Genomic DNA, 10,909 nt, shown 5'->3' with positions numbered 1-10,909 from the left:
AGACTTTTGATGACTTCTTCTATTTCTTTAGGCGTTATAGGGTTATTTAGATGGTTTACTTGGTCCTGGTTTAACTTTGGGATCTTGTATCTGTCTAGGAATTCATCCATTTCCTCCAGATTTTCCAATTTTGTGGAGTATAAGTTTTTGTAGTAGGATATGATGATTTCTTGAATATCCTCAGTTTCAGTTGTTATGTCCCCACTTTCATTTCTGATTTTGTTAATTTGTATACTCTCTCTTTGCCCTCTAGTTAGTCTTGCTAGGGGTTTATCAATCTTGTTGATTTTCTCAACGAACAATCTCTTGGTTTTGTTGATTTTTTTAATGGTTCTTTTTGATTCTATTTGGTCTATTTCTGCCCTAATTTTGATTATTTCTTGCCATCTACTCTTTTTGGGCATATCTGCTTCCTTCTGTTCTAGGGCTTTTAGCTGTGCTTTCAGGTTACTGATGTAAGCTCTCTCCAGTTTCTTTTTGGAAGCACTTAGGGCTATGAGTTTTCCTCTCAGTACTGCTTTCATTGCATCCCATAGGTTTGGGTATGTTGTGTTTTCGTTTTCGTTGAATTCTAGAAAATCCTTAATTCCTTTTTTTATTTCTTCTTTGACCCTGCTATCGTTTAACAGAGCGTTGTTTAGTTTCCATGTGTATGTGGGCTTTTTGTTGTCTTTGTTGTTGTTAAAGACCAGCCGTAGACCATGGTGATCTGAGAGGATGCATGGGAGTATTTCAATCTTCTTATATCTATTGAGGCTTACTCTGTGTCCAATTATGTGGTCAATTTTCGAGAAGGTGCCATGGGGTGGTGAGAAGAAGGCGTATTCTTTTACTTTAGGATAATATGTTCTGAATATATCTATTAATTCTAGTTGGTTCAAAGTCTCTGCTAGTTTTGCAGTGTCCTTGTTCAGTTTCTGTTTCCATGATCTGTCCATTGGTGAGAGTGGGGTATTAAAGTCTCCCACTACTATTGTGTGGGGTGAAATGTATTTTTTGAGCTTTAGTAGGATTTCTTTTATGAATGTGGGTGATTTTTTATTTGGAGCATATATGTTAAGGATTGAGAGTTTCTCCTGACAGATTTCCCCAGTAATGAGTAAAAGGTGTTCTTCCTTATCTTTTTTGATAACTTTTGGTTGGAAATTTACTTTATTCGATATTAGAATAGCCACTCCAGCTTGCTTCTTGGAGCTGTTTGCTTGGAAGTTTTTCTCCCACCCTTTAACTCTGAGATAGTGTCTGTCTTTGTCTCTGAGATGAGTTTCCTGTATGCAGCAAATGGCTGGATTTTGTTTATGTATCCAGTCTGTTAGTCTATGTCTCTTTATTGGGGAGTTGAGTCTATTTATGTTAATAGATATCAAGGAATAGTTGTTTCTGTTTCCTGAAATTATTGCTTTTGTGGGTTGAGTTGTTTCTGTGTCTTTTTCTTCTTTTAGTTTTTTTTGTTTAGGAGTTTTCTTGTTTTTACTAGGCTGTATTTTCCCTCATTGTATTGGGTTTTCCACCTATAATTTGTTGTAGTGCTGGGTTTGTGGTCAGATATTGCGTAAATTTTGATTTGTTTTGAAATATCTTCATCTCTCCATCGATGGTGATTGATAGTTTTGCTGGGTATAGCAGCTTCGGCTGGCACTGTGTTCTCTTAGGGTGTGCGTGATGTCTGTCCAGGCTCTTCTAGCTTTCATAGGCTCTGTTGAGAAATCGGGTGTGAGTCTGATTGGTCTGCCTTTATATGTTACCTGACCTTTTTCCCTTACTGCTTTTAAGTATTCTTCTTTGCTTTGGGCACTTGGTGTTTTGACTATTATGTGTCGGGAGGTATTTCTTTTTTGGTCCAACCTATTTGGAGTTCTGAAGGCTTCTTTTATGCTCGTGGTCATCTCATTCTTGAGGGTAGGGACGTTTTCTTCTACGATTTTGTTGAATATATTTACTGTGCCTCTTAGTTGATACTCTTCTCCCTCTTCTATTCCTATTATCCATAGGTTCGGTCTTTTCATTATGTCCTGGATTTCCTGGACATTTTGGGTTAGGAGCTTTTTGTTTTTTGCATCTTCTCTGACTGTTTTGTCTATGTTTACAATGTTGTCTTCTGCCCCCGAGATTGTCTCTTCCATCTCTTGTAATCTATTGGAAATGCTTGCTTCTGTGATTCCTGATTTCTTTTTTAAGTGTTCTACCTCTAGGGTTATCTCTTTTAGTGCTTTCTTTATTGTGTCAATTTCCGTTTTAATTTCCCTCTTCCATTCTTTTATTTCTTTGGTAATGTTTTCCTCTAGTTCTTTGAGTTCTTTGAGTGTTTTTCTTGTTTCCTCTTTAAAAGCTTCTGAATCTTTTTGCTTTTCCTCCCGTTCTTGTTTAAGTATCTCTATCAGCATCTTGAGGTATGATTTCAAGTCTGTGCCTTGCTTTTCTGGAGTGTTTGGAATTCCGATGTTCGCTGTTATGGGAGAGCTGGGTTCTGGTGTTGCCAGGTTGTCTTGGTTTCCTTGGGATATACTCTTTCGCTTTCCTCTTGCCATTTTGTTGTCAGTGATATGTTTTTGCCTTTCCCTTGTATCTGGTCTGTGTCCCTGGATCTCCACTGGTCCAGGTGGCAGATGGGTCGAGCCCTGTTCTATGCCTCAGAGTATCCAGGTGGGAACAGAAGTTCTAAAGTTCTGTTCCTGGTCGCTGGATCAGACGGGGCGGGGCAGGGCAAGGCAGGGGGTGCACTTTCCTTGTGCACTCCGCAGAGATCTCTCTGCTCCCTGGCAGCTCAGGTCTCCCACCCACCAGTTGCTCAGCCTCTACGAGCCGCCGTTCCGGATGGCAGGTGGGCCAGGCTCTGCTCCCCTGCAGTTCTTTTAGACACGAACAATTTTGGTCAAAAAATTTGACTGTGGGTTAGTAAACTTGTCCCTCAGCTTGAGGCACTGTCTATCTACTGGAAGCCGATTCTTTGAGTTACCTCTCCCCAGTGTTGGTTATTTTGGCTAAGGTCACCCCCCATTGAATCCTTAGAGTCTCTCACCTCCAGGGTCTCTGGTATTTTCTAGAGACCCCCCACCTCCCACTTCCCAAGGCTGCTTATTACCAGTCATTCACTTGTTCCTCTGGGCTTCTCTGCTGTCCTTCCACCATACCCAATCCTGTTGCCCTTTCCTCTCCCCCTTCTCTCTTTTCAAGATCCCTCCCTCCCTTTGCATCCCATGATTAATTTCTTTCTCCCTCTAAGTGGGACTTAAGCATCCTCATTTGGGCCTTTGATTTTTCAAAAAAAAAACAAAAAGCAAAACAAAACTTTTTTCTTTTTATATCCATTATTTCCTTTTTGAGAGACAAATCATCAATGTGTATTTGGAAAAACAACAGAGTCAATTAAAACTAGAACAGAGCTAGTCAGCTCAGTAGGTAAAGACAAACAAGCTGAGTTAAATCCTTTAGACCCACATGGTGGGAAAAGAGAATAAGCTCTTGAAAGTTTCCTGACCTAAACATGTTGTAGCTCAAGTACACACAAATACGCATACACATGCACAATAAATAAGTTTAACAAAATATAAGCAAATAAACAAAATCTTTGCTGTGTAAGTAGACTCTTTAAGTCAGGAAAAGATTAGAGTTATATTTGTGTACTTTTGTAAATATAGTAGATTAAAATCTCATAAGCTAAATGGGGAGGGGATATTCTCCAACTTTAAAGACGCGACTTAATGTCTCTTCTTGGATATATATATATATATATATATATATATATATATATATATATATATATATATATATTTATTTATTTATATTGATATAAATATATATATTTAATCAGAGGCATGAAAGGAATTTGAAATTTCTTAATCACTGTTCCTGAGCCAGGGGACAAAGAGCATTACATACCTCTTTGGGAAGATAGCAACTGTACTGAAGAGAGCAACTGTGCTGAAGCGTGACTGCGGGAGGCAATGGGACCTACAACCTGAGGCTGCTATGGAGGCCAGAGTCAACTCTTAGCACAAGCTCTTACCTTTCCTCTCCAAAATTTATCACTGACAGGTGAATTGAAAACATTTTTACCATTTCCTCTTGTAATTTTATTCCTGGATATGACTGAAGAAATTCCAAGTCAACATATTACAAAGACACTTGCACATCAATTTTAAACACTGCTCACAGTAGGTAAGTTATGGAACAAATCTAGGTGTCTGTCTACAGAGGAATTGATCAAGAATATGCTACACAACACACACACACACACACACACACACACACACACACACACACACGCATATTTAGTTATAGGAAGAACAAAGTCATGTTGTTCTAGCCATTAGCAGTAAACTCATTAAATCAATTAAGGAAGTACCACTTATGGTCCCCAGATTATATCTACATGTTATAAAGACACAGAAAATCATGTATGTAATATGACAAGAAATAGAATAGAAACTATCTAGATTCTAGAATCTAGAGGAACCAGGAAGAATAATTTAAGAGGGCACAGGGAATTAATAATAGAAGTATATGAATATATAGGGTAGATGAAGTTCATTGGCTATCACCTACTTATAAAAGGTCCATATGTAGCTTAATACCATAGTCAGTGAATAAATTTTATTGGGAAAGAATGTAAAGTAAATATGTATGGATTAAAGAGACCTACAAACTAGGTCCCAGTGTGGCTGATTAAGTCAAATACAAAGATAACTTGCAGTAATTTGTACTTTAACATAGCATATGCAAAATCATTCATGTAACAAATGTATACATTACAACAGTTGGATGATCAAGAGAAAATAAAAATGAAGGATTCTATGCTAAAAGTACTACTAAAAATTTCAAGATGGTGTTTACAAAGCAGTAGCCAAGCTTGGGGCTTAGTTTATGTTGTTCATAGGGCAAGTGCCCATGTAGGTTGTGAAAAATAAAGGACCACAGAGGAATTGCCCAAAATTATACTCTCCTTTTGCAAATGTGGAAAAGTACCTTGTTTATTTTCATACCCATTCTGCTCAGTACCAGGGGACATGCCCCCATGTGGTTTATATGTCTCCAGATCTCTCTCATTAAAACACCAGGAGAATTGTTGGGGATGAAACGTAGGTCAGAACAATAACATGAACTGACACTTCCAATATTTTACAACCTATGAAATTTGTGTACATAAACCTGAGAATTTTTGTCACTTGTGCTGTGAACAATCAGCCAGGTAAGAGAATGAATTAGGTGTAAACTTGGAAATTTCCTGTTTTCTGTTCTTCAGGAGGCAATCTGTCTGCAACATTAAACATCAATACTCTGGGTTTAGAGTTGGTTCCCTGTCTCGAGATTGACTCTTCACTATGTTTGAGTATTGTGAAGGCTGTTTGTTTTCTGTATTATGTTACCATAACTCACCTCAATTAATAATCATGGTTACTTTAACGCTCTCTAAAGCCAACCTGAAATCGCCAAATATTGAAAGTACTGAACAGAATCAGTGACATTGACTATTCCAATTGCTATTTTTTCTTTAAGAATTTGGTAAATGTATATATATACACACATACATACACACACACAGACACACACACAGACACACACACACACACACACACACACACACACACACACACACACATATATGTATATACATAAAACTGCTTTGTTTTGTAGTCCAAAGATTCATAAGTTAACTGGCTCAAAGGAGTTGAGTTTTTAACCAGAACATTTGTTGAGGTTATAAACAGAGAAAATATGCATGGTTGTTAAAGAAACTGCCCTGAGTTCTTTGAAGGCAACCCTTCACAGAAAGACCCTCTGATTACATCATTTCTCAGACTGTGTTCCAGGTATAAAGCTTAGAATCCTTTGGAACCTTTACCAGTTTTATACAGTTCATTAGCTTTGGGTTTTGTTTTTTATGATGGACAATTTTTTTTTGTTCACCCTGAAATGTCTCACACCTTGAGTGGTTCCTTTTTTGTAGGTAATCTCCCTGGTGTTTGTATTTGTCTTATTCCTGTGCAGCTTGGAGAGTTCTCTCTGTTCATTCTAGCAACATGGGTGCTCCACACATTGATTTTCATTCTTCTTTTATGTATATAGAGTGAATCCAGCACACCTTTAAATGAAAGGAACCAGGAGAACTTCTCACAGCGATGTCTGCTCCTACCAGTGTATCTCAGGGAGACAATTCAGGTACTTTTCTAATATTGAGGACAAAGGCAATTTTTAAAGTTACCACCTTTCTTTTAAATAAGTTCTGAGTTTACAATTAAATAGGAAACCTTTCCCAAACAACATATTCCTCAAGAGCTTTACCATTCATTAAAACAATTCAATTTTGATTATGCAAGTAAAATAAATTATTCATTTTATTAGGTGAAAATAAGCCTTTTTTTTTTTTTTTTTTTGGATAGGAAGGAATGACAGGAATTAATTTGTTAGAGTGGAAACAGTCTTAAAATGAAAGCAGGTCCACCAAGGAAACTTTAAAGTAGGATGATTTAAGGCAGCCTGACTTTTGGGAAGATAAGACACAAGAGAGCTATTTCATATGGTCCCATTAGTGGTGCAAGAAAAGAGGTTAAGTAAACTTCCTCAATAATTGTAGAATGAGTTTAAATAGGTAACAGAGAACTCAAGATTTCAAAGAGACAAATGCCATTGGCTTTTGTAGTTCCTTCTGGTGAATTGAGGAAAGAAACTGCTAGGACCACAAAGCAGACATTTTCTTATTCAAGTATTCTGGGTCCTAGAAAAGGTTTTCTTTAGTGTTAGAATAGCCACGAGGATAGAAATGTCATAAAGTATAATTTATCATGCAAAAAGTTTATTGGGTCAGAATGGTAGTATAACTATAACCCCATCACTCAAGGAACTGAGAGAGGAGACTGAGTCATGAGCGTGGGGTACAATTTGAGACTGTCAACATCTTAGGGTTCTATTTCTTAGTGATTCAGACTATTGGAAGACACAAGCTCATTATTTTCTAAAATATTGAAAATGTATGCACATATCTGGTCAGTTCCTTGAGATTAATATGATCATGTTTCTCACCTCATCTGGCTCAATCACAAATAAGAAAGAAATCAGTGCAAAACTGTTTCTATATCTCACACCTTAGTAAAATCAGGTGGAGTTGCTATGTTATGATTAGTTGTCTATCCTTTCTATCAACTCTGTGATCGAAAGAATTAATCCCTGTCTGTTTTATTGATGTTAAACCCTTCAAGAATCTTCTTCCCTTTCAGAGTCTCCTGGTGGGATATTTAAAAACCTGTTCCCTGTTAGAGACAGCTAATGAAATGAAAAGAAAACTGGATTATTATGTAAATACACACAGCTTGAGAAAATGGTAGGATGGACTCTGTTCTGCATCTAAAATAAAAGACATTAATAATGAAAACTATAATAAATTAAAAGATGTTTGAATAGGAATATACAACAAAATTTTGGCTTGATATTTAATAGTCTGATAGGCAAATATATAAGATATTCACAATAGCTTTGCAGTGTTATTGAAAGCTACTCTCATGAACAGTGTTTAAGTTGGCATGAAATTATTGCCTAGAGAGACTGGTGGACAAAAATTAGTATTCCACAAACTATCCTGTCTTTTCTTTTTAAGTGTTACTGAATCAAACATTAGTCACTGAATTTATCCTCTTGGGGGTGACAGACATACAAGAATTAAACCCTATTCTCTTTGTCACGGTCCTTTCCATGTACTTTATCAATGTGTTTGGAAATGGAGCCATCCTGATGATTATCATCTTGGATTCAAGACTCCACTCACCTATGTATTTCTTCCTGGGAAACCTGGCATGTCTAGATATCTGCTTCTCCACTGTAACAGTGCCAAAGATGCTAGAGAACTTCTTCTCCACAAGCAAAACAATTTCCTTCTTGGGATGTATAACTCAGCTTCATTTCTTCCACTTCCTGGGTAGCACAGAGGCGCTGCTGCTGACAATCATGGCATTTGACCGCTTTGTGGCCATCTGCAAACCTCTCCACTACCCTTCCATCATGAATCGACAGGTCTGCATCCAAGTAGCTGTCTCTATCTGGGCCATTCCTTTTCTTCATGCTCTGGTTCACTCCATATTGACATCTCGATTAAACTTTTGTGGTTCCAACCATATCCGTCATTTCTTCTGTGATGTTAAGCCATTGTTGGAGCTGGCCTGTGGAAACACAGAACTCAATAGGTGGCTGCTCAATACTCTCACAGGGACAGTTGCCATTGGCCTCTTTTTTTTGACATTTCTGTCCTATTTTTACATCATCACCTACCTCTTTCTCAAGACCCGTTCCTGCAGCATGCTGCACAAAGCACTGTCCACTTGTGCCTCCCATTTCATGGTTGTCATTGTTTTCTATGCTCCCGTTCTCTTCATCTATATCAATCCTGATTCAGGGAGCTCCCTGGAAAAGGACAGGATCATTGCTGTCATGTACACTGTGGTCACCCCTGCACTCAATCCACTTATCTATACTCTGAGAAACAAGGAAGTGAGGGGTGCTCTGAATAGGAAAATCAGAACACTGGTTTGACTTGAAGAAAACTAGTAAGTTATTCTATGAAAACACAAACATTTAATTGTGAATACTAAAGTGTGAACTTTTTTATTTTGCAATTGTTTATGATATGTATAACAAAGTTGAACTGGTGAGATTGTGAATATATGAGAAGATGTGGCTCAATTGCATTTAAAATTGCAATCTATATATAAGATAAAAAATTGGGACAAACCAGGTACTCCCTATAAAATTCCATGTCTGATTTTTTTGGGAGATAAGCATTGATGAAAGTGACTTGTTATCTTTTCATGTAATTTTGTATGTAAATTCAATTATGCAAATAGCTGGAATCAGATAAAAGGAACGTGTCCTCCACACTTCCCTTTTGACTTCAGACTTTATTTTACCTAAATTGACTAATTTCTTCTCTAAGCAATAACAGTTCCCCCAAACATACCTGTTACCAACACCCCTTTATGCAACAATAATTGCCCCAAATATAATCGCCCTAACATTTGAAGAAACAAATTTGTTCGATTGGGGAAAAACTCACATTCAATGTCAGCTGACAATTTGGAACACTTTGGGTAGTCCCCAATTCCCGGGTTCTGATTGGTTTAATTTATAACCATAATAAGCTCAGCTCATCTTCTTGCAGGTTTTGTGTTTATAATTCCAACTTTATACCCTAGTTGGGGCTGCCACACAAAACAGGGCTTCTGAGTTCTTTTCTGGTGGTAATGATCTCTCAGTGACTCTGCTTAGTGGTGGTATTGATAAAAGGTTTTGCCATCTCATTAGCCTACTGGAGTATTCTCTACTGTTTTTCATATTACAGAATAAACTTAGTGTAAGAAAATATGTCTGAATTGCCCATGTTTTGAATAGATTATTAATAAGGCTATTTATCCATAAGGCCATTTAGTTTAAAATTGCATAATGTGATCAATAAAATCACTTTAAGAGGCAAAACTGGAAATGCAATCCAATATCTGACACATGCTATGTTTACACTTTACTACTGACCAATCTCCCTAGGGCTTTTTTCTGTAGTTTTTTTTTTTTTTTTTTTTTTTTTTTGAGACAGGGTTTATTGAAAATTTCCAGGATGTCCTGGAACTGACTGTTGTGTAGTAAGGCCTTGAATGTGCTGGGTTTCTGGTCAGGTTTTCAAGTGGCTGGGAACACAGTCATTGTCATTGTCACAATCTATATTTAAAGAAGTGTATGATTCTTGGGATTGGATACATCCAATTGGATAGATAGCAAGAGCCCTTATTTGTACATTTCCAGGCTTCAAGGACATTTCTTTGGAGGTCTTTGGATTCTCTAGCCACTAAATGATAGCTGTAAAAGTTAGGGTGGGCCAAATTTACCATGATGAGGCTTATATACATAGATAAAGCTGTATGTCATCAGAAGGGCAGACTATGCTGCAGATGGAAGCTGAATGTAGACAGGTAACAGCAGATCAACCACTGGAAGGAGAAGAAAGGCCCCTTGTGAGGTCCTGCTAGTGGGGTGTGACGGTGATGACAACAATGCACTGAGTGACTCTGAACTCCCCGGGGAAACCTGTATGAATGCTCAAGATGAACCATCAAGTCCATCCCTTGTGAACTTGACACAAAGCACAGCATTTTAAGCCATAATACTCCATCATAGCCCCTGAAATCTCACACTCATATAGTAATGCAAACGCACCACTTTGGGGCCTTTGGGTGGCTCACAGTTTAGGTAGATGCAGTCTGCAATGGTATGAATACACGATTTTCACAGAATGGCACTGTTTTGGAAGCTAAGGAAACATTGCAAGGTAGAATATGGCTTGAAGAAATTCATTTCTAGAGAAGTTCCTTTTATAGTGACTTGACCCTATGCTTCTTACCTTCTTCTGCTCTTCATGGCCCATGAAGTAAGAGCTTCTTCCATTACTCTTCTCCTGTAACAATATTTGGCATAAATGACAGGACCAAGAAACTATGTCCCAAATCTTCGAAACTTTCTAGCCGAATCAAATTCTTCTTGTTCCTTTTCCTCCCTTTCTTTCTCTTTTCTTCCTCTTCCTGTTTCTCTTTCCATTCTCCCTCCTCTTCCCCTCCCTCCTCTTTCTTTTCCTCCTCTTTCTCCTCATTCTGCCTAGGATACTATCTTTTAGACTGAATCATCTGTCTTAAGACTTAATAATCCTCCTAGATAATCACAGACCCTGTTATCAATCATAGAAACTTTTGTGTCTGGAGCATGTCAGGAGGAATCCTGAATCCACATGAAAAATAGAAAGGGAATTGTTTTAGTATTTCAGAATATTTAATGAGCTGATAGACAGACATAAATAAATATTTATTACCTTACATTTTATAAAGCAAATTATGATGTTTGTATTGAGGGACCTACCACGAAAATCTATTCTCCTTTAAAA

At 37.5% G+C, this 10,909-nt stretch overlaps 1 pseudogene across 1 annotated transcript; it reads left to right on the top strand.

Annotated features, from left to right (window-relative positions):
* The first annotated feature begins 7,517 nt into the window (after positions 1-7,517).
* Positions 7,518-8,520, top strand: LOC308436709 (olfactory receptor 12D2-like; annotated as a pseudogene). The gene has a single exon. The product of its transcript is annotated as an olfactory receptor 12D2-like (transcript).
* The last annotated feature ends 2,389 nt before the right edge of the window (positions 8,521-10,909 follow it).

The sequence above is a fragment of the Micromys minutus genome (assembly GCF_963924665.1).
Source record: "Micromys minutus genome assembly, chromosome: 25".
Lineage (NCBI taxonomy): Eukaryota > Metazoa > Chordata > Mammalia > Rodentia > Muridae > Micromys > Micromys minutus.
The sequence above is the reverse complement of the archived record's forward strand: the minus strand, read 5'-3'. Positions and strand labels throughout refer to the sequence as shown.